General features: G+C 45.5%; 2 pseudogenes; both read right to left on the bottom strand.

Moving 5' to 3' along the window:
- Nucleotides 1-2,858: 2,858 nt before the first annotated feature.
- The window catches only part of LOC130034480 (non-histone chromosomal protein HMG-14-like), a 60,833-nt pseudogene continuing 38,407 nt past the window's right edge, over nt 2,859-25,284 (bottom strand).
- LOC130034698 (non-histone chromosomal protein HMG-14-like) lies at nt 3,158-3,451 on the bottom strand (annotated as a pseudogene).

The raw sequence follows: 25,284 nt of genomic DNA, 5'->3' as shown, positions 1-25,284 counted from the left end.
GACTGAGAGAATGAAGGAACTGGGTTCAGTTTGGCACGTGGAGGACATTTGTCCCATCCTCAGTGCCTGTTCACACTCCGCATCTTTGCACCAGTTCGAGTCTGTATAGCGACACAACTGCTCTTTTTCTTCTATTTATGTACAGGTTTCAAATGTGAATGGGGACATTCCGTCCTTTTCTGAGGGTTTACTAAGCTGTTGCTGCTGGCTGAGTATTCTGCGCTGACGTTTTGCTTATGGAGCTAGGTTGGTGTCTGTGTTACTTTCCCATCTAACCTGGTGTGCTCCTGCTGAAATGTCAGTACTGTAGAGTTTGGAGCTCCAGAAATTCCAGAATATTTAACTGGGCAATGAGTTGACATGCCAGCAGTTGTGGGATGTAGGTGTGACCACTGGGGCTCCTGGAGTATAGAGGGAGAGGGGGAGACTGCACACCCTCACTCTGAGAAGTCTCCAGAGTTCTCACCTTGAAGAGTTTATCTCTTCAAGAGTTATTTTGAAGGGTTATCAGAACTGAGATAAATATCAAAGGACACCCATGACAGACAGATATTTCAAATGCCTGGTACAAGTCCAGGTTTTCAACTCTTCTTCTGACCTACCAGCTATAGAATGAACTTTTGAACAATCCTTTCTAACAATTTCTTGAATCCCATTACTGTGCTGATGTGTTACTAAGAATATCACAGACCAGAATCCTTTGCTATGAGGGCCCCAGTTAGGTAGGGCCTAACATATAGGGCCAAATTTGAATGTCAAATGCCCAGGGTACTATTGGATTCACCTGCTGACATATGAATTTGGGTGTTTGTCACTCTTTACTTGATTATTTTGTTTAGGTTGTTGGGTCACATCCAGCGATGCTCAGTGGTTTCTCCTGGCTCTACAATCAGGAATCACTCCTGGCAGTGCTGGGGGATCCATATGGGATGCTGGGGATGGAACCCGGGTTGGCCACATGCAAGGCAAATGCCCTTCCCATAGTACTATCTCTTGGGCCCCTTACTTGAGCTTCAAAGTATACACATGACTACTTTGTGGGCCTACTGGTGAACTGAAACCCTTAACATAGTTTCAGTACTATACCCACTTTTTCTTGTGTCCATGGAAACTAAGATATTGCCAAGAAGTATTAAGAATTAATTTAAAGGTGTCAATAGAGGTAAAGCAAATACATTCCTTTGTATTCCTAATGAGATGGAATTGACCATTTGCTTGAATCATAGGTTAAAGGGAAGAGTTATTAAAATCTATTTAAGCAAAACATACACAGTTTAAGTAGTGAGAATTATTTGCTTCATGTATTTAGTTTTATGGGCTGGAGCTATAGCACAGCAGTAGGGCATTTGCCTTGCACGAAGCCAACCCAAAGCCAGCCCAGCCAGGTTCGATTCCTCTGCCCCTCTCAGAGAGCCCCGGCAAGCAAATGAGAGTATCTCGCCAGCAAGGCAAAGCCTGGCAAGCTACCCATCACGTATTCAATATGCCAAACACAGTAACAAGTCTCAAAAAAATGGAGACGTTACTGGGTCCACTCGAGCAGTAGAAAATTTATCTCCCAAAAATAAATTACCAACTTTTCTAAGAGTACCATTGTTTTGTCCAAGACTCCCTTGCCATTTGTCATTATTTTTAAATATATTTTCTTATGCAAAGATATCAGAATGATTCTTCAGATACAATGGAAGGATCTACTTATCTCTAAATTGTAAGTAAGTCATTAAGTTATGGAGTAGGGGCTGGAGCGATAGCGCAGCGGGTAGGGCAGTACAGCATTTGCCTTGCAAGAGGCCGACCCGGGTTTTGAGCACCACCAGGAGTAATTCCCGAGTGCAGAGCCAGGAATAACCCCTGAACATCGCTGAGTGTGAGCCAAAAAGGAAAAAAAGGTATTGAGTAGCTACATATAACTTCTGAAACACCCAAACATTTTTAAAGTTACAGTTCTCATGAAATAAAAATACGTCTGACTCTATATATAGTAGAAAGTATTATAAAATTACGTAGGATTCTAAGATCTTTCTTATTTATTTCCCCTCACCCCCTCTACCAAATGAGAATTCTGAAAGTTTGAATTTTGCCAGGTCTTGGCTCACAACGCACTTACTTAACATATGTTATTTAACATATTGCCACGAACAATCTTTCTTCACCCATTTTTTTTCGTTTTATTAAAGCCATAACTAAGTTTGACTTAGGATCTGGCATGACATAGTTATTTCAATAATAAAATTTTTATTTAGTAGTTAGACTTATCTACAGTTGAGCTTGAGAAAACTGGTTACTGAATTATTTTTCCAGTGAACACCAAACAGGACACTTTGGAAGCTTGTATTTTTTTCTTTTCTAAGTTTTTCTTGGTTGGTTTGAGGATCAGTACACAGACATTTCAATTTGTACACAATTTTTAATGTACATACCAAGAATCAGAAAAGGGAATTGTGATTCCTTTCTAAGTGGTATCCAGTGACCACTGACTTTCCACCCCACAATTTGAAGACAATTTTTTCGACCTGGTTATCAAGTACCAGTATCTTCAAATGAATGTTCAGCGGTTACATCATAATTCCTACAAATTCACAATTTAGCATCACGTACACTACAAACGCAAATCGCAAATTCTTTTGTTTTGCACAGCACGGGAACAAAATTACTAGGGAAACTAGAGGACCAGGACCAATGATAGGACACTGAACTCCTGAAATTTTGACAGGGAAAGCCAAGAGCAAGGAGTGGTTTTCTTGAGGAAACATTTCTACCAAACCCCTCCAGCACAGGGACAGACTAACCAAAAATGCTGACACCTCTTAATGCATGCCTGGGACTTCAAACCGCAATTCTGAGTGGTTTGTAGACATAGGCTATAAAAACTGCCCTCCACCTTTGGAATGTTGACACCCCACACATCAAAGACTCCCATATCCAATAATCCCACTATTCTCTGGTTGTACCCAAAAATAAACAACCAGCAAAGGATTTCACCTCTAAAAAAACCATTTACACTTACAAACTGGGATGAGGCAGGATTCCCTCCTTCTTCAAAACCTTTCCAGAGCTACTAAAAAACTTACATTTACAAAATAATTAATAAAAATATTCCTCTGGATTGTACAAGAAGGGAGCCAGGCGCACTGGTGCATGTGGGAGCCAGCATCGTTCAGATGTGGCTTCTCTCTCCTGCAGCATCAGAGGCAGGAAACTTCTAGGGCTCCCTCTCTCTGCTCTCAGTTCTCCACAGGCAGGTCTTTCTTTGATTCTTGGTTGGCCACGTCAGCCTGCTTCCCTTGGTTCCTCCTTCCCCTTCACTTGAACTTTCTTGTCTGAAGATTTATCCTTAGCTGCCACTTTTTTTGGGCTTCTCTTCTACTTTAGCAGGCGTGGGTTTAGGGGACAGCCTGGCCGATCTCCTCTTGGGCCCCTCCTTGGAAGTACTAACCTTCCTCTTGAACATCCTGGCAACCGCGCCTCATGGATGGGATATGATAGACTGTTCTTGACTAATTCATATCAAAATGGAGCAACTGAGACAGACTCCAAAGCTGGAATCAAATGAGAGATTCCAGCCAGGGGGACAAAGCATTTAGCAAGGCCTGGGAACTACCATTCATCACTCATCTACTCTAAGTATAAATCCAAGAAGCTTGGAGAAAAAGATGGTCTACATTACACAGAATAATCGCATGTCAGGAACTTCAGTGGCAGAAAGAAGAGAGTAAATAACGTAGTGCTTAGTTCAACAAGAGAGTAAATAACTTAGTGAATTTAAGTGCATAGTTCAGAACTGATAAAATATGAAAACCCATGGCAAAAAGCCAGAAAACTTCTACCAGTGATGCTCAGTTGGAAGCCAGGTGGAACCTCTTTACCCAGCTAAAATGGACTCCCACTGAGAAGGTCACCAATTTGCTCAGAAGCTCCAGGGGAGGTTGTGTGTATGGCTACCTGGCAGTAGAAAGGGCTCTAGAACACTTCTCTCCAAGATAAATTAGAATTAAAGTCCTGATTTATTGTACTTGGTATAAAGACAGTCAGTTTCCAGAGGCTGAAAAGATATAGTGACTGAAATAATCAGAAAACCAGAATGCCTGTAAGGAACGTGACCCCCAGATTCTTTGGCTCATACAACAGTCATCCTAGAAGAAAAAACAGAAAGTCAATACAGAGACTGCTGGCTTTAACTATTTTTAATAACTTTTAAGATAACCTTTTAGCCACAATGACGGCTTTAAGGAAACAATGTAGGCTGCATGATGTCTCCCAACATAAAGCATAGACCCTGGGGCTGGAGGAATAGCAAAGTGAGTAGGGCGTTTGCCTTGCACAAGGCTGACCCAGGTTTGATTCCCAGCATCCCCCCCACCCCCCCCCCCCAGCACCAGCAGGGGTAATTCCTGAGTGTAGAGCCAGGAGTGACCCAGTGCATCACCGGGTGTGATCCAAAAAAACAAAACAAAACAAAAAAAGCATAGACCTTGTCTCCAGTTTCCAGAACTGACCCACTTCTCAGCTCTGGAACTCCTCACTGCCAGGAGAGGTCAGGTTCGAATCAGGAGGGAACCTTTCCACTGACGGCAAGTTCGCTGATTCCTCAGCCTCCCCCAAAGTCACATGACCATTCACTTGGCTAGAGTGGGAAGTAGAATGTGCCCAGACTTAAATATTGGATCCAGCGTGTAAGATACATTTGCCCTAGGAACTGAGCACGATCAAAATCCCCTGCTGTAGAACTGCTCCAAGGGGTAGGGGAAGGTGTGGTGAGGGAGGTAAGAAAAAAAAACACAAAGGGTGGGGTGCTTGCTTGGCATGCAGCTAACCTGAATTTTATTCCCCCAGCATCTTGTATGGTGCCCTGAGTCCCAGAAGTAATCTCCTGGCACACAGCTAGGAGGAGTAAGCCCTGAACACAGTCAGGTGTGCCCTACCTCCACCCCCGCCACACACAGACACACACAAAAGAAAAGACAAGAAATCTGCTGTATGGAGACGACAGGGGAGGAAACAGATAAAGGCAACCCCAGGCCCTGCTCCCAGTGGAGACTTTTGGTTCTGGGGCTCCTGCAGTGATTATTTCACATCCCCTGAATTTGGAATAGGAATGAAAAATCTTAGTGGTTAGCGAACTTGTAGTTGGGGTCACCAAGAGGGAACCAAGAGCCAAATTCTGAGCCTGTCAGCTCTTTTTTCAAAATAGAATGGGGACTGGATCGGGTGGGGTGTTTGTTTTGCAAGTGGCGACCAGTTCACCCCATGTGGTCCCCTAGAACTGCCAGGAGTGACTCCTGAGTGCAGAGCAAGGAGTAAACCCTGAGCGTGGCTGGGTGTGCCCCCCACCCCCAAAAAAGAAAATAAGCGCGCCCACCCTGCGCCCGCTAAAGCTCGCTTCGCCAGGGCAAAGGGAGCTGAGAAGAACCTGGAGCCAGCAGGTGCGCGCTGAGACCCCCACCCGCACCCCCCACCACGGTCCCGCACACTCCCCTGGTCTGGGCGCTCCGGGTCCGGAACCCACGGGGTAGGGGGCGCTCAGCGCGCTCCTTCTCCCCCTTCCCCTTTCTGGTCCCTTCTCCATGTCTTTCTCTAACTTCTTTGCAGCCCCGAAGGAGAACAAGCCGCCACCCAACCCCCCTTCTCCGCACCCCCAATTCCCACCCCCACCCCCCAGGCCGCTTGGGAACCGAGCAGGGCCGCGGGCTCAAGGCCCTGAATTCGCGATCCCGTCCCCTTCCAAGTGCCAGAGGCGGGGAGCTCTCCTGTCCCCACTTACCCTCACCGACGGGCGCTGCCAGCAGAGTGGCCCCGTGCGGGAGCAAAGGGACCAGAAGGAGCCAGGGCGGGAGCTCAGACGCCAGTCGGGCCATCGGGGTTGGGGCTCTCTGGAGGCGGTGGAGTTGGGGGGTCCTGTCACTGTGAGCGTTTCCCCCACCGGCCAAAGCATTTGGACTGGCAGGATCCTCCCGCCGATTTAGATCCCGCCCACCTCGCCCACGACTCCGCCCTTGGCAAGGGTGAGGGGTGACAACTGACCAATGTACTTTTGAAGCCACTGGGGACCTCCCCTAAGCGGGCTTATCCCCATCAGGCGCTAGAAGTTGGTCCCTGGCCCCTGGCTGGTCCCTGTCCCCAGCTGTTTGGAGAGTTAGCCTAACCCTCATCCCTGGAGAGCAAGAGATGCCTGGCCAGCAGAGCAGAGCAGAGCTCAGCACAGGGCCTGAGTACCATTTATCTCTGTTCCACTTGCTTGGTCATCTTTGAAGGTACATTTAGCTTCAATTTCGTAGAGGGTTTTGCCCACCTTTTCTTCACTGTACCAAGTGGATTCTGGTCTGATGTTGAGGTCTTTAATCCATTTTCATCTGACTTTTGTGCATGGTATTAGGTAGAGGTCTGAGCCCATTTTTTTTTTTTTTGCATGTAACTGTCCAGTTTTGTCAGCACCATTTGTTAAAGAGGCTTTCCTTGCTCCACTTCCCATTTCTTGCTCCCTTATCACAGATTAGATGATCATATATTTGAGGGTGTTTGTAGGGATATTCAGCCCTGTGCCATTGGGTCTGCGCCTCTGCCTTTGTTCCAATAACATGCTGTTATAGTTATTATTGCTTTGTAGTAGAGTTTGAGGTTGGGGAGGGTGATGCCTCCCATTTCTTTTTCCCAACAATTGCTTTAGCTATCCGTGGGGAGTTGTGGTTTCTTATGAATTTCTGAAGTGTTTGATCAATCTCTTTAAAGAGTTTCATGGGTATCCTTTTAGGATTCGTATTGAATCTGTATAATGTTGTGGGGAGTATTGCCATTTTGACAATGTTAATTGTCCCAGTCCATGAGCAGGGGGTTGTTTCCATTTCCTCGTGTCTTTTTTTTTTTTCCTTGAAGTAGAGTTTTGTAGTTTTCTCTGTCCAGGTCATTTACCTCCTTAGTTAAGCTGATTCCGAGGTATTTGATTTTCTGACGCATGATTGTGAACGGGATTGTTTTTTTCTTATCTCTTTCTTCTCTCTCATTATTTGCGTATAGGAAAGCCATGGACTTTGAGGTATTGATTTTATAGCCTGAGACTTTACTATACAAGTCTGTTGTTTCTAAGAGCTTCTGGACTGTCACTGTCACTGTCCTCCCGTTGTTCATTGATTTTTCTCGAGCGGTCTTAGTAACGTCTCCATTGGAGACTTTGTTGTTACTGTGTTTGGCATATCGAATACATCACAGGTAGCTTGCCAGGCTTTGCCATACAGGCGAGATACTCTTGCCAGAGAGCTACAACAGCAGACAGGGCACTTGTCTTGCACGCAGTCAACCCAGGTTCAGTGTCTGGCACTGAATATGATCCCACAAGCACCGTCAAGAGTGATCCCTGAGCTCAGGGTCCAAAATAAATCCAGATGTGGCCCCAAAACCAAATAAAAGAAAATAAAATCCTAGACACAATAATACAGCAAAGAAGCTGGCTGAAAAATTAGTACACAAAATTAATTTCAGAGAGTTCCAGTCAAGATGGTGGTGAGGCAGCGGCAAGTGCCAGCATTGGGGAGGGATGGCAGCTCTCTGTGCTCTGAACAGCCCATGGCGTCCTAAAATTTCTGTGGCTTAACATGGGTGCCCTTGGGAAATTCTGTCTCAGGGAGAGCTCCATGAAACGAAATGGAGTTCCGGCCCAGAGTGGGACACACAAACTGGCACAGCTCCCGCAGCCTCGGGCGCTATGGGTGTTGGCACAATTTTAATGTGTCTGAACAGGGCTCTTGAGGTCCCACTCAGCAGCAACACAAAGTGAAGGTCCCGGAGTTGCAGGGTCACCCCGGGTTCCCGTCATGGGGCCATGGAAATTCACCAGCAGTAGGGCAGTCCCAACCATTTCTTCCCAAACCTGCCCATGCTGTCTGCAGCATATTATGAAGGAAAACCTCCCTGAGCGCTTCCCTGTCTGGAGACGCAGGACACAAGCATGTGTCCCCCTGGCCAGGTTCTGCTGGACTGGTCACTGCGACCCACCCAGAGCACCTGAGGCACCAATGGTAACAGCCCTGATCCCAGACCTGGTCCCTGCTGGGGCCACTGCTGTCCTCTCTGGGACAAAGGGGATGTGGCCCCGCTGACAGTTGGACCTGGACCTGTGGGGCAAATGTATCTGCAGCCTGATGGTGCCTTCGGGCTTCCTGCTACCCCAAAATCACTGCTGTGCCTCTGGCCCAGACTCCACCAACTCAGGTCCGAGTTTCCCGAAAAATTAAATTGCCAATATTTAGGTATGTGGGAGCCACACCCAAAAATGACCTCCGGTTCAGCCATACAAGTTCATTTATGGGCCCTGCTTCAGAGACCCATAAATAAATCTCAAAATATATCAAAAGCCACAGATGATCTTGGACCTGCACAAGGCTGAACAGACCAGGGTAAATTGGAGGGGGAGAGGTTAATCCAGTGCCCACCCAAACAGGCCCGGTTTCAGTTCCAAGCAGCCTCTTGCTCCCACAATCCAAAATCACCACATGCCCCTGGCCAGAGGACACCATCTCAGGATATCTCACTGAGATACTAATCTGCTGAAAATTTGGGTATGCAGGTTTTGTGACTGAAATCTAGAGGCTTTCTCGGGATCAGGTTGGGCTAGCTTCCCCCACCTCCCTGTATTTCCAGAAACCCTGATAGTTACATCCATATCCCAAAGCCACCACCCAGTTGAAAAAGCTACTCCAGCTGTACATTCCCAATAAAAAAATACTATACACCCTGACCAAACACTATGACCTCTCAGTACGTGTATTGCAAAACTTAATGCACAAAAGGAGAGAGAGAGAGAGAGAGAGAGAGAGAGAGAGAGAGAGAGAGAGAGAGAGAGGAGAGCATAAGAATAATGGTGCCTTTCATACAGCAGGCAGGATGGGGGGTTGTATGGGGGATGAGGGAGGGAAACTGGTGACATTGATGATGGGAAATGTACCCTGGTGGAGGGATGGGTGTTGAAACATTTTATGACTATAACTCAATCATGAAAAGCTTTGTAACGGTCTGTCATGAATAGTTTTATGGTGGTAATTCAATTTTTTTTTGCTTTTTGTGTCACACCCGAAGATGCACAGGGGTTACATCTGGCTCATGCACTCAGGAATTACTCCTGGTTGTGCTCGGGGGACCATATGAGATGCTGGAATCAAAGCGGGGTTGGCCACGTGCAAGGCAAATGGCCTACCAGCTGTGCTATCACTCCAGCCCTGGTAATTCAATTTTTTAAAAAAAAATTTAAATGAATTAAAATTAATTGCAGTAGGAAGAGATAAAGTCATGCAGTTTGCTTCTGCTTGGAGAGACTGGAGAGTATCATGCTGAGGGAAGTTAACCAGAGGGAGAGAGAGAGAGAGAGAGAGAGACGCAGAATGATAGCTCTCATTTGTGGCATATAAAGAAACATGATGATGTAACAATGGATACCCAATGTCAGTGGAAGCAAACAACATGAAAACTGATATTTATTAGAAAGCTTTCACTAAAGGGGGGTTGGGGATAAGAAGTGGGGAAGGGGGTGGAGCAATAGTACATTGGGTAGGGTGTTTGCCTTGGACGCAGCCAACCTGGGTTCGATCCCCAGCATCCCATATGGTCCCCTTAGCACCACCAGGAGTAATTCCTGAGTGAAAACCAGGAGTAACCCCTGTGCATCACCAAAAAGTGGTGACCCAAAAAGAAAAAAAAAAGCAGGAAAAGGGGGAAACACCTGTGGTGAGAGAATGAGAGAAGCATTCATTCAGGAGGAGATAGTTGTGCTGAAAGGTGGTAAAATGTTATGTATGAAACCCTATGTGCAATGGTGCTGTCAACCATAGTGGAATGCAAATATATATGAATATGCATATGTTCACATATATATAGTGCCTCTCCTAGCAGCAGACTGATGGTTGAGAGGCAAATTGGGGCATTGGTGGAGGGAAGACGACACTGAACTTGTATGCCTGAAACCCAATCATGAATCACTTTGTAACTTCATGTTGACTAAGAAAAAGTAAATAAACAATTGTATTTCTATGCACAAATAATAAACTAGAAGAGAAACAGATCAAAACAGACTACTCCAAAATAGTGTCCAAAACAGCAGATGCCTAGGAATCAACTTCACCATATATGTGAATGTCCTGTACCTTGAAAATTGTAAGCTGTTCATGAAAGAAATAGCAGAGGACCTCAGGAAATGGAAAAAAGATTCTATGTTCATGAACTGGAACAATCAATATTGTCAAAATGACCATTCCAGCTCAATTATTATATAGATTCAATGTAATTTCCATCAAATTCCAACACCATACTTCAAGGACTTAGAATGGTCATTAGTAAAAATTTATGGAATTATAAAACACTCCCAATATCCAGTCATTCTGCAAAATCAGAAAGTGGGCAGTACCACATTACCTAACTTGAAGCTATACTATAACAATCAAAACAGCATGGTCCTGGAATAAGAATAGATTATCTGATCACTGAATTAGAATTGAGAACCAACAATAAGACCTCAGTCTGCAAACAGCTATTTTATAACAAAACAGCTAAATGCATGAAGTGGAGTAAAGATGGACTGCTCAACAAATGATGCTGAGAAAAACTGGGTAGACACATGCAAAAAAATAAATAAATAAAAACCTTTAATTTATATCTCATACTTTAAACAATTGAAAATGAACCAAAGATCTTGAAATGAGACCAGCTTTCATAAAATACTTTGAAGAAAGTATAGGTAGAATGCTCCAAGATTTGGATCTCAAAAGTGTTTTCAATAATGTGGTTCCATTGGCAAAGAGCCAAACCAAAAATAACTAGGCGAGACCACATCAAATTACAAAGTTTCTGCATGGTAAGTGAAAATTAAAAGGCACCATGTATTTCATTAATTAAATCAATTAATTGTGTATTTAATAAAATCCGTATACCAGTGATGAGTAAGAAAGGTGTAGCCCTCTATTCAAAGCACAGACTCAACAATACTGAAAACAGGAACTCTAAACTATTGCCAGGGAACTTTGCAAAGTTCCTGTCTAGAGGGTGGGGGTTGGGGGTGGGGTGGCAGAGGTGGGGTGAGCTGGGGACCCGGATGGAGCACTGGGGCACTGGTGGTGGAGGGAAGTTGACACTGGTGGTGGGACTGGTGTTGGAATATTGTATAATTCAGACTCGGCTATCAATAACTTTGTAAACCAGAGTTCTATTTAATAAAAACAAAATAAAATTAGCCAAAGGTTCAGGGACCCAGAGCCCTAGTACAGAGAGTCCCGATCTCCTCCAGGGGTGACTAGAGGACCCGGCTTTTCCCCCACCCTCACCCCACCCTTATCCAGCACATATGTATATATACTTACATATGTATAGTTATATACATACAAATATACAGGAGACTGCTACTATAGCATTGTTGCCTAATGGGCTGGAGCGATAGCACAATGGGTAGGGCGTTTGCCTTACACACAGCTGACCCGGCCGACCTGAGTTCGATTCCTCCGCCCCTCTTGGAGAGAGTATCTCGCCCGCATGGCAAAGTCTGACAATCTACCCATGATGTATTCAATATGCCAAACACAGTAACAACAAGTCTCACAATGGAGACATTACTGGGCCTGCTTGAGCAAATTGATGAACAACAGGAGGACAGTGTTAAAGTGCAGTGCGACAGTTGCCTGATGATACCCCCAATAGCTTTCTCTTTTGTAAAAGGAAGAAAAGAATGCTGTTCTTGTCACTTCTTCCAGTATTCTTTCTTCCTTCATGCTTTGCCAAATATGTCAAAACCCAGCAAATTTTCATGCTTTTCTCCTGATGTTTACCACCTTTGAAAATTTAGGGTTGCAAAAACAATATAAGGGTAAGGCACTTGCCTTGTGGCTGACCCATGTTCCAACTCAGGCTCCCCTTATGGTCGCTAGAGCACTGTCAGGAGTGATCCCTGGGCACAGAGTCAGCAGTAAGTCCTGAACGCAGCTGGCTGTGACCCTCCCCCGCAACTAAACAAACCAACCCCACGCGAAAAGCAGAGAAGGAAAATGTGACTCAGCACAAACCTCACAGTATAGTTGACTGGATGTCAGATCCATGAATTCACATCCCCTGCAGAAAGGCAAAACAGGTGCAGTGAGATAGTTAAGTGTGTGCATTGCATGTGAGTGGCCCAGGTGTGATATTCAGCATCCCGTGGTCCCACAGCACCACCAGGATTGACACCTAAGGACTTACCCAGGATTAGCCCAAAGACTGCTGGGTGTCAGCCAAGGACAACAGCAGCAGCAGGAGCAGTGACATGATGAAACAAAACACAGGCCTGGGGATGAGGGGGCCCTGATGAGTCACTGGGGTGGGACCCTGTCAGGAGTCAAGGCGGCCTCCTTAGGCCTCTGCCCTGCTCAGGAACAGTTCCAAGTAGGGCCTGTAGGAGCGGTGGCCACAGCAATAGGCTAGTGACAGGCTTGCATTGAAGTCCAGGTGAAGAAGAAGCCAACCAGAGTAACATGCAAGTTTCATAGAACTCTGGCCCCCAAGAATGAGCAGAGATCAGTCTAATGAAGTGTTCAGGCACTGGGAGGTGATGCCAGTCTGACGGTGTGCCTCTCTCTGTGTCCTCGCTCCCTTACACGGCCCTCACTCAGGGGCACTTGGGCCCTGTACTAAGAGCCATATCCTGGCTATGATGATTAAGGCTGATATGAATATAAGGGTGCAAATGATCTTAGCAAAATTGTGTTCATATCTATTAGATAAAGGAGTGGTATTTGGGGGCTGGAGCGATAGTACAGCAGGTAGGGTGTTTGCCTTTCACGTGGCCAACCCGGTTCAATCCCTGGCACTTCATATGGTCTCCTAAGCACAGCCAGGAGTGATTTCTGAGTGAAGAACCAGGAGTAACCTCTGAGCATCGCTGGGTGTAACCCCAAAAGAAAATAGTTGGGTGTTGGGCTTGTTCGTGGTGGTTCTTTTTCCTTATAAAAATGATGTTGGCATATTTGAATACTGCAAAATACTCTCTTTTTGTTATGCCAGTTATGCCTGCCACCCACTTTGGCCCCAGGTTCCCTAGAGGTAGTTGGCAAGAGGGAAAGAAGTTTCCCAGGCTGGCTGGTGCTCATCCTTCACTGATAACTTGGGCCTGGGAAGCTGTGGGGTTCAGTGTCCATGTCTGTGTCCCAGAGATGCCCCTGGTCTGTGTCCTGCTTCAGCGGGCATCCTCAGAGCTGCCAACGTCACACCTGCTCAGACAGCTGGTCCAAGAACCTCTGAAAAAGTACTTGGAGCCTCGAGGTGGGCCCCCTAATTGGGGTTCAGGGATGATGCCACTCTGCCTTGGGGAACCCTCCTACCACGTGCAGAGGGTGTGGGGTGTCTGGACAACTCCTTCTGCTGGAGAACCCCCTCACCTCTCAGAACTTCACCAACATATTTTTTTAAATGCAGGATTATTGCTATTTATTCAGCCATTGATTAGGCTGATTGAATTGGGCATAACCTCCACCTTACTATTTTTTTTCTTTTTTATTATTCTTTTAATTGAATCACTGTGAGAGCAGTTACAACGTTTTCGGGTTTAAGTCTCGGTCATACAATGATGAAATACCCGTACTTTCACTAGTGCCCATTTTCCACCACCAAAAACCCCAGTATACCTCCCATCCCACATCCTCCCCCTACCTGTGGGGCAGATGATTTCCACATTACTCTCTCTACTTTGTGACTGCTACAGGGGAAATGCGTGACTGTGAGTGTCTCAGGGCCACCAGGAAAAAAAAAATTATTTTTTGCTTTTTTTGGGTCACACCCAGCGATAGTCAGGGGTTCCTCCTGGCTCTGCACTCAGGAGTTACTCCTGGCAATGCTTCGGGGGCCATATGGGATGCTGAGGATCGAACCCAGGTTGGCCCTTGCAAGGCAAACGCCCTACCCACTATATTATTGCTCCTTCCCAGCCATCAGGAAACTTTGTTCCTCCCCAAACATCTCTCATGGTCCCAGGGTCTCTCCACATGGGCTGGGGGTGCTGGTAGGATCAAAGGGGGTTTAAAAATATCTGAGGAGTGGGAGAGATTCAGCGGGCCCAGAGAGAAGGGAGGAAAGGAGATTGTACCTCACTCCAGGGACCCTCCAGGGACCCAGTACTCAACACCCCGCCCACACACACACACACACACACACACACACACACACACACACACACACACGGCACACTCCTCTTTATTCCCATGCTCACACACACCCTGCTTACCTGAGCATTGTCCCTGAAGAGCCCTGGGCCCGGCAGTGTCAGGAGCTGGTTACCGGGGGACCCTGGGAAGTGGGTCTCCCAAACCTCATTGTTCTCTCTGTTCGGGGGTGGACTGGGCGGGGTGCACTCCTGGAAGGAGAAGCTGGTTAAGAGAAGACCTGCTGGTCCGAGCCCCGGGAGTCCCAGGGACAATCAGTGGGGTCCCGCTAACTTTATTTAAATACCTGGTCTGCAAAGTTGTTTATGATGAGGGCTGTAGCAGTAGCACAGCTGGTAAAGAGTTCGCCTTGCACGCGGCCAACCCGGGTTTGATTCCCAGCATCCCATATGGCTCCCTGAGCACCACCAGGAGTGATTTCTAGGTGCATGAGCCAGGAGTAACCCCTGTGCAAAGCTGGGTATGATCAAAAAAGCAAAATAAAAATTGTTGTTCATGATGATTTGTTACAGTCATTCAATATTGCATCACCAAACCAATCATCACTGTCACCTCTCTCCACCCCTGTCTCCATGTACCCAGCCACCCCTCAAGCCTACCCCCAAAGCAGGCCCACGGCACTTGGGATTCTATTGATGCTTACCACTAAAATCAAATATTTGGTGATCATGAATGGAATGATCAAGAAATATTTCCGAAGAAGAAACATATGAAAATTGTATGTCACCCTGGGGACAGTAAATCCTTTTCTGAGTGTGACTAAGCTGTTCTTATTGTCTGAACCTGGCTCACTTCCCAGAAATATTGTTGATAACTGATTGACTTGAAAGAGCTATCTCATTATCTAGGCCAAAAATCAGTTTTGAATTCCAAATCCTGGTTATTGTATTACACTGTAATGAATATAGCATTACATATAAAATGTATTTTTTTTAAAAAGTGGTTTTTTGTGCTTTGGGGGTAGATACATAGGAATGGGACAGACTTGTCAAATGGGAGCTCTACTTTGATTTTTCTTTAAGAAATTTCCATAATGGGAACCCTTTTTTTTTTTTTTTGTCTTCTGAGTCATACCAGGTGGTGCTCAGGGCTCACTCCTGACTCTGCATTCAGGGAATCATATGAGATGATGGAGATTGAGCCCTGCCTACTGTGGCCCCTTTATACCTCCCAGGGCTTTATTATTAAAAAAATTATGCTATGATACAATAAAAGCTAATATTTCTTTCAGATGGCAGACATTTAAAGATCTGCCAAACTTTCCCTTCTTTGGTTTCATATGACCTTCAGAAGAATTGCACATGGGTACATGGCCCTTACTCTTGCTTCAGGGCCATGAGACAGGGGTCAGTAAGAATAAAACAATTCATATGTGTTATGGGGAGCAAAAGTGCACCCGAAAGAGAAAGGTGGCAGGAACAACATTTATGAGGTCATTTATTCACATGCCCTGCCAGTGCAGGAGAGTGTTCCCCTCTTTGCCTTTACAACTGGGTCAGTTGGAAAGAAGTAAAATGAGATAACGCTGAGTTGGCCACTAAGAGTGGCTATTCTGGGATAGAAGATGAGAACTGTGAATGAAATTACGCATTTTTTGCTTGATTAAGACTATGTTAGTTAAATTTTGTAATGGATAGTTTTGTTGCTCTCGGTTTTGCATCACATGTGGTGATACTTAGAGGCTATTTCTGGTTCTGTGTTCAGGAATGAGCCCTGGCATTGCTTGGGGGTCCCTATGTGGTGCCAGATGTTGGCCCAGATTGGCTCATGCAAGGCAAATGTTATTACCTCAGTGCCATCTCTCTGGCACAGGTAGTTTTCATTTAAAAAAAAAACCTTTGTGGTAGCCATAACAGAGTAACAGGATTAGGTTCAAACAACTTTTCTCTTGAAACCAATCAAGGCAGGAGAAACAAGGTTTCTGTCCTATGAAGTCATCGTCTCTCCAGGACAGTCCCAGTTGCTTGTACAGGGCATCAAACCCTAGTATATCCCACGTATTTTAGAATTTTCTTCCATAGATATTCTCCATTTAAATTTTTTTCGTTCCAGGGGCTGGAGCGATAGCGCAGCTATTGGGCATTTGCCTTGTGTGCGGCCGGTCAGCCTGCTGAGCAGGGTTCGATTCCTCCGCCCCTCTCGGAGAGCGCAGCAAGCTACCAAGAGTATCTCGCCCGCATGGCAAAGCATAGCAAGCTACCCATGAAGTATTCGATATGCCAAACACAGTAACAAGGAGTCTCACAAAGGAGACGTTACTGGGCCCACTCGAGCAAATCGATGAACAATGGGAGGACAGTGCTACTTTCTTTTTATTTTATTTTTATAAGGTAGTTCACAATATTTGATTACACTTAATATTTGAACACCAATTTCACCACCTTGATACCTTCCCACCACCATATTTCAGATGTTTCCATACCAACCCTTAACCCCTGCCCCAAAACAGTACCAAAAAAATTTATTTTGTATTGTTCATTACAAATAAACCACTGAAACTGCTCCAAAAATCCTTCTCCATTTTAACGTTGTTAAATACAGTCTCTTTTTTTTTTCTCCTACTAATTGTTTATTTTTGGTTTCTTTTGAACCTCTCACGTGGTGCTCAGGAGGCCTGGGCCATTCCTGGGTGGACATTTGTCCACTGCCTGCACTGTTCAATGCTAGTCCTGCTTCAGACCTGCACACTCTTGGGCGATGCTCAGGAGGCCCGTGGCACTGTGGATGGAGCCCTTCCCTGTGCTCTCTCCCAGGGCCCTGATGGTCAGCAATTAATATGTGCATGTGTCCATCTTCAGAACACTGTAAGGGCACTGTGAGAAGTTCCCCTGCATCCCGGTGTTGGAGTTTCCTTTCACAGCTCCCTGACCATATTTCCAGCTGAGCTCTTCCAGGGGGAACCCCAAGTCCCTGCCTGGGGGAGGGTGAGCTGTTGCAAGGGCAACTGGCATTCCCCAGTGATTCGCATGACTCAATGGCCTTGCCAGTGCCTGCGGCTGGGGTTTGAGGTCAGGGAGGGCGACACCTGTAGTGTGTATAAAGACTATTGTTGCACCTCTGCATTAGCTCATAGAAATCCCGTGACATCTCATGGCACTCCGTCCCATCTAGTCCATGTAGACCCTAGATTTCACCTTCCTCTTCCCACCTCAAGATCCACACATAATGCAAGTCTTTCTGCTCACATATAAGCACTGTATTAACCCAACAAACTTTATCAGACGTCTGAGTCCATGGCCCGTGTGGGGGACTTTGTCTTGATCGCACTGCACACATGCGTGCACGTGCACAGGTGCACAGTTATTTGAGCATTTGTTGCCCTAAACCAACGGACTGTCTCCTCTTTCCCAAAAGTACATGCCAACACAGCACTGCTGGTGTTAAGAACAGTCAGCAGCATCAGTGCCCGCCCAGTGAGTTCTGTGACATTTAGGGCAAGTTGGTCAGTCACTTTAAGCCCCAGATCACTCTTTTCTCTCTCAAGAAACAGTGGGTATCCATTCCTTTCTGGTTGTGCTGAGCATAAAGGGAAACCATAAATAAAGTTCCTTGTTTATTCCAATCTTTGTGCAATGCTCTTGGTTTTTATCACTGTTGGCGATTGTTATTTTTCCTAAATAAATAACTGGGCCACCCTGAACCTTTTGTCACTGGATTCTGGTGGAATTTTAGGTTGCTCAGTCAGGTGTCCTGTCCAGCAAATCTCTTTTTTGGTCCTTTCATGTGTTTCTCTCTTCCTTTGGATTGAGTAATTTTTTTGATGGGGGGGTGGGCCACACCCAGCATTTCTCAGGGCTTACTCCTGGTTCTGTGCTCAGGGGTTACTCCAGGCGGTGCTCAGGGACAGTGCTTTGGTGCCGGGAATTAAACCTAGATTCTTTGTATGAAGGAAAGTGCCTTAATTTCTGTACTATCTTATTGTTCCCTAGGGAGTATTTATTTATTTTTACTTTTTATATCTAAAACTTTATTTAAACATTTTGATTTACAAAGTTGTTCATAATACAGGCATTCAATGTTCCAATGCCAATCCACCACCAGTGTGACCTTCCCTCCACCAATGCCCCCAGTATCCCACCCATTCCTAAGACTTCCCACTTAGCAAGCACACAATAATTTACTTTGTATCTTTTGGAGCGATAGCACAGTGGTAGGGCATTTGCCTTACAAGTGGTCAAAATGGCCCACCCAAGTTTGATTCCTCTGCCCCTCTCGGAGAGCCCGGCAAGCTACCGAGAGTATCTCGCCCGCAGGGCAGAGCCTGGCAAGCTACCGGTGACGTATTCGATATGCCAAACACAGTAACAAGTCTCATGATGGAGACGTTACTGGGCCCACTCGAGCAAATCCATGAACAACGGGAGGACTGTGACTGACTTTTGCTGCAAAATATACAGTATAATTTTCTTTGTATTTATTACAAAGTAGACTTACAAAGACTTTTTTGGGAGGGGTGTCACACCCAGTGATGCACAGGGGATACTCCTGGCTCTGCACTCAGGAATTACTCATGGCGGTGCTCAAGGGACCATATGGGATGCTGGGGATCAAACCCTGGTCGGCCATGTGCAAGGCAAATTCCCTACCCGCTGTACTATAGCTCCAGCCCCTGATCTCAATAAATACTGTCATCCTGAGACTTACTGAGCTGCTTGGTGCTAGTTGAAGCTTCTGTGTAATTGTTTTCGCTCCTTGAGCTCACTGAGCTTCTATGCAACTATCCCATCTAAATTTTCTGTGCTCCTCCAGGTCTGTCAATACTATGAAATTTGGAGGTGTCATGTGCTCCAGGAGCTATAGACCTGGGACAGACTCAGCAGCTTCAAGATTAGTGTAGGAGTACTTTTCTCCATGATATTATTTCTAGCATTGGTTTGTTAGTTAAGCCCCTTTATAAATTTTCAAAACGATCCTCAAGTAGATCAAAAACAGGATGGCAAAGGTGACTCAGTGATGGCGGAGGGAACGGTAGTGGGGTGGAGAAAGGCTCGGAGGAGAGATGGGAGGGGACATGGGTGAGGTCACTGATTTTGTTTGTTTGTTTGTTTTTTTAATTTATTTTCTTGGGGCTGGAACAATAGCACCTCGGGTAGGGCATTTGCCTTGCACGCAGCCAACATGGCCAACCCGGGTTTGATTCCCAGCATCCCATATGGTCCCCTGAACACTGCCAGGAGTAATTCCTGAGTGCATGAGCCAGGAGTAACCCCTGAGCATCGCCGGGTATGACCCAAAAAGCAATAAATAAATAAATAAATAAATAAAATAAAAATTTTTTCCCTCCTTTGCTTATACACTGTGTTTTACAAAGATGTTCATGGTGCATTAGTTACACACGTTCAATGTTCCAACACCAACCCCTCCAACTGTGTGACTTCCCTCTACTGCTGTCCCAATCTTCCCAAGCCTGCCCCATTAACAAGAACAAAATAAATTATTTTATACTCCTTGTTACCACAAATTGGCTAAGGGAATTATAAAAAAAAATACTTCTGTAAAAGAAAATTTGTAAAAATTTGATATCTCACCAAGGGACATTCAGTCCTTGTCTGAGGGTTTACTAAGCTCTTGCTGCTGTCTGAGCCGTCTGTGTTCATGTTCTGCTTATGAAACTTGATTGGTGTCTGTGTTACTTTCCCATCTAACCTGGTGTGCTCCTGCTGAGATGTCAGTACTGTAGAGTTTGGAGTTCCAGAAATTCCAGAATATTTAACTGGGCAGTGAGTTGACATGCGGGCAGTTGTGGGATGTGGCTGTGATCTCTGGGACTCCTGGAGGTACAGGAGGACAGGGAGAGTCTGCCCGCCCCCACACTGAGAAGAGTCCAGAGTGCACAGCTTGAAAAGTGTCTTGCCTGAAGTTTTGGGCGGTTTGCCCTCTCTGCAGACCTGGGTTATGAGGTGTCAGACTGGTGCCTTAGGCCTGGCAGCAGCTGTGGGCCTGTGGTTGTGGCCACCAGGGCCTTGGCAGGGCAGGGACAGGCCCATCTCCCTCCTGAAGGTGCCTCAGAGTTTTCAGCCCAGAGACCAGCATAACTGTGACTAGTTGGAGCTACTAGATATCTTCTGGGGTTTAGTCATGAATCTGTAAAGCTGGAGAGATCAATGAGCCTGCGTGCTGGCCTTTGTGGGATCTCACTGACTTATTCTTAGAGGGTCCCTAAGTCCCATAAGTCCTCATGGAGATCATTTCTGGGGCAACAAAGTTCTAGTCAAGGATTCTGTCCCAACTCATCCCTGTGCAGGAAGAAGATTCCCACACCAACGAAAATTCTCTACCTAGCTGTCCTTTGATATTTATCTCAGAACTGACCAGTTAATTGCCAGTTAATTTTTTTAATGCATTTTTTCTTTTTAACACATATCAAGTGTAACAGGAAGGCAATTAACTTCCCTGGTTTTCAACTCTCCTTCTCACCTACCAGCTCTAGATTGGACTTTCTAACAATCATTTCCTTGGATTCCATTACTTTGCTGGTGTGATAGTAAGGATTAACACAGACCAGAATCCTAGTGCCAGGAGGGCCCAACTTAAATTTCTAGGACAAATGCCCAGAGTACAGTCAAACCCACCTGTAGACAAATGAATTTGGGTGTTTATCCCTCTTTACTTGAGGTTCCAATGCATTCACACGGCAGCTTTGTGGCCTGCTGGTGGACTGGAACCTTAACAAAGTTTCAGTCACTTACTCACTTTTTCTTGTGTGCATGTAAACTAGATATTGCTAAGAAGTGTTAAGCCATAAGTTAAAGGTGTCAAGGGAGGTAAAGCAAATACATTCCTTTTTATTCATAATAAGATGGAACTTAGCATTTGCTGAGGATCCTAAGTTAAAGAAAGAGCTATTAAAAATCCATATGAGGGGCTAGCATTAACATGCATTAACATATGCATTAACATATGCATTAACATATGCCTCAGAGACCTGGGCCCTACGCAAACAGGATGAGAACGCTATTCAGGTCTCCCAAAGAAGAATAGAAAAAGCTATGCTTGGAATATCACATTTCACTCAAATGAGAAAAAGAATCCGGAGCTCTGACATCCTTCGACGATCAAGAATCAGGGACGCTGTCTCATTTGCCAAGGTGTCGAAAATCAGATGGGCTGGTCACGTAATGAGATTTAAAGATGACCACTGGACTAGAGCTGTTACTGACTGGATTCCACAGGATGTCAAAAGACCGTGTGGCCGCCCAACCTACCAGATGGTCAGACTTCTTCATCAAGATAATGAACGATCGGTTTGAGGCCCTTCATGTCAGACTTCTTCATCAAGATAATGAACGATCGGTTTGAGGCCCTTCATGTTCCCGGAGCGAGCAGATGCCATTGGGCTACACTAGCACGCGACAGGGACAAATTGAGACGTTACTGGCGCCCGCTCGAGCAAATCGACGATTTACGGGAAGTTAAGTGATAAGTGATTAAGTGATGAGGGGCTAGAGAGATAGCACAGCGGGTAGGGCGTTTGCCTTGCACTTGGCTGACCCGGTTCGATTCCCAGCATCCCATATGGTCCCCTGAGCACCACCAGGAGTAACTCCTGAGTGCAAAGCCAGGAGTAACCCCTGTCCATCGCCGGGTGTGACCCCCCCAAAAAATCCATATGAGTAAAACATACACAGTTTAAGTAGTGAGAATTATTTGCTTAGTGTATTTAGTTTTATGTAGAAAAATCTATTTCCTAAAAATAAACTCCAACTTTTCTAAGAGCACCATTGTTTTGTCCAAGATCTTCTTGCCCTTTTTAATTATTTATTTTATTGAGGAGTCAGACCTTTAAAGAGTCATTTGCTGGATTTACCTGAGAGATGGGAGGGAATGTACAAGCCCATTCCTATAAGAATTGCTTCTCTGGCCCTTGTTCCTCAGACATCTGTCGGAAAATTCCTTTCCTCCTCTTCCCCCTCCCAATGCACCTGAGCGAAAGGGACCTGTGAGGACAGACTTGGCCTCTGCTTGCTGTTGATCCATTGGCGCTGATAACCCCGGGACCTCAACGTTCATTTTCAAACCCTTCCTGGGCAAATATTTGTACACAGTTGCAGTGACTGAAATTCTTTAGGGAAAGGCTGAGAGTACTCAGGATACCAAAAATTCTGACATCTCTGCATTGCGACTGAGTGCAAAAAATTCATGAACTAACCTTAAGGCCCAGGAGCCGCACCCCAGACCCCCGCCCCATTCAAAGTTCCCGAAGTTTAGCTGATTCCCAAAGGTGAACTTCCTGAAAAATGTCCCCGGAATTTGGTTTATTTCAAATACTAATACTACTAATAATAATAATAAATACACGCAGCTATAGGGAGCTGGGGCTCAGGTTCCTTCCCTTATCACAGAAGCGTCCACTCCCGACATCCTCCACGACCAGTGCTCCAGGTTGGGTCAAGGTTAAAGTCAGTTGCACACAAGAGCAGAGGAAAAGGAAATTCCCCTCTGCAAAAGAGAAAAAAATAATCAGCTCAATTAATGTGCAGGGAGGCGGGGGAGGAAGGGGAGGGGGTAGGGGAAGGACAGGGGAACAAAGCACTTTCCCCTCACTCTGGGGACTTGCTGACCCTGGGAGGGGGCATGTCCCTCCCTGGGTCAGCACTGTTGCTGCCTGGCGCACCCCCTTCCCTCTGCCCCAGGAGCCCTTGTGTAAGGGGTGGGTTGGGGAGGGAAGCCCTTGCTCTGCAGGATAAGGGTGAGTCTCCATTGGGGCTGGACTTACTGCCACCATTGCCCCTCCCCCTGCTTCCCTGGGCCTGGCTCCTGGTGGATCCTACTTGCCCTTTATTACTATTTTTGGGTTTTTTGAGTTTTTTTTTTTTTTTTTTTTTGCTTTTTGGGTCACACCTGGCGATGCTCAGGGTCACTCCTGGCTCTGCACTCAGGAATTACACCTGGCAGTGCTCAGGGGACCATAAGGGATGCTGGGAATTGAACCTGGGTTGACCACGTGCAAGGCAAAAGCTCTACCCACTATACTATCGCTCCAGCCCCCCTTTATTACTATTTTTAAACAGAAATATCAGAATGCTTCTTCAGGTACAATGGAGGAATCCCCTTTTCCCTAGATTGTATGTCAGTCAGTAAGTTATGCAGTAGTTACATAGAGCTTCTGGAACACCCAGAAATAACCAGAACATAGGTTTGTGGTTTCCATATGAACTGTTAAGAAAGTTAGCATGTTTTTGTTTTGCTTTTACACCTTTTATATTCCTCACACTTCATGGTTAAGCATTTTTTTTAATAATGTAGGAGTCCTCCCATTGTTCATCGATTTGTTTCAGTGGGCCCAGTATTGTCTCCATCATGAGACTTGTTGTTACTGTGTTTGGCATATTGAATACATCACAGGTAGCTTGCCAGAATTTTCTATGCAGGCAAGATACTCTCGGTAGCTTGCCGGGCTCTCCGAGACGGGTGGAAGAATCGAACCCGGGTCGGCCTTGTACAAGGCAAATGCCCTACCCACTGTGCTATGGCTGCTGTTTATTCAGCCATTGGTTAAGCTGATTGAATTAAGTATGAAGTAAAGGCCCTCCCGTTGATCATCGATTTGCTCGAGCGGGCCCAGTAACGTCTCCATTGGAGACTTTGTTGTTACTGTATCTGGCATATCGAATACGTCTCAGTAGCTTGCCAGGCTCTCCGAGAGGGGCGGAGGAATCGAACTCGGGTCGGCCATGTTGGCTGCGTGCAAGGCAAATGCCCTACCACTGTGCTATTGCTCCACATTATTTTTTTAATTCTATATTGAATGCAGTCAAGAATGTTCTGTGTCCCTGTTTCTGTGGATTTACCAATTTGACATTATCCCTTGTGCCTAAGCTAAAGCAGAGACAAGAGCCCTGTGACCTTGTAAGCCCACTGCACTTACTCATAGCCTTACTGTTGAGTGGATCCATTGGCAATAGCTACTGTTCCTGTCAGTTGATGAATATGTGGAGTAGAAGGTCTTTGTCTATTTTTCTCATTGAAATGATTAGGGATCAATGGATGGGAATAAGGTAGCATACATGAACTTGTCCGTTCCTCATATCAGGAACCTAGATTGTATGTCAGTTGCCCAGTGCAACCAGGGGTGTCTGAGCCCTCATCTCTCCCACATGAAGACAAGAATGTGGTTTGATTTTCCTCACTGGGAATGATCGTATTGAAAAGATAAATAGAAGTGAGACTAAACCCATGCAGTGAGGGATGATTTGACCAGACCTGCTTTACCACAAAGTGAGGTAGGAAGCCCTCTCAGCTCTTGTACTACTCTGTTTGATGCCTCGGCACACAAAGAATTTACAAGAGCCTGGTTCACTGGGCCAGTGAGGGCAATTAAAGTAATCCAATTACTGAGAACTGATAGAGTATCTGCATGTAACTGATGTAAGTGATTTTGTATCACTGTGAGGATCAGGGAGTGTGACAGTGAGTTTGTACAATTCCTGTTCAATGCTGAAGCTCACAAAGAATTTACAAGAGCCTTTTTCACTGTGCCAGTGAGGGCAATTAAAGGAATTCAATTATTGAGAACTGAGTAACTGCATGTAGTAGATCTTTGATTCTTTAAATGATGCAGGAACATATGATTTCTAATGTTATAAACACGTGATTGTAGAAACTCCTTTCACTCTGATTATGTATAGTAACATGATTGTATACTCTACTGTTGATGATTCAGAGGAAAAAATGAATTTAGACTGAGGAGATCAGTACATGGGAGGTGATGTTTGATTTTACAGCCTTAAATCAGGAAGATCAAGGGAAAGGAAGACCAACTGGCAGAATGAACTAGAACAGGTAGCCTGGAGACAGTTGGGGGAGGAGCAATGGATAGGGCAGAATCATTCTAAAAACAGAAGAGAGAAGAACGATATCAAGACAGGGGTGAACTGGGAGGATGTGTCAAAATTCCTCTGGTATCTCAAATTCTGGCAGAAAATAGACCAGGTGCAAACACATACGTGCAGGCATAATAAGCATTTTAGGAATTGAGCTCACCTCTCACAAACTTTGCCTCTTAGCTCTCACAACACTGTGTGGATAAGGAGTGTGACAATGAATTTGTAAAACTTCTATTCGACACCTGAGCTCACAGAGAATTTGCAAGAGCCTGGTGCACTGTGCCAGTGTGGGTGAGGAG

Source organism: Sorex fumeus, unplaced genomic scaffold (genome assembly GCF_029834395.1).
Source record: "Sorex fumeus unplaced genomic scaffold, SorFum_2.1 ptg000061l, whole genome shotgun sequence".
In the NCBI taxonomy this organism is placed as follows: Eukaryota; Metazoa; Chordata; class Mammalia; order Eulipotyphla; family Soricidae; genus Sorex; species Sorex fumeus.
The sequence above is the reverse complement of the archived record's forward strand: the minus strand, read 5'-3'. Positions and strand labels throughout refer to the sequence as shown.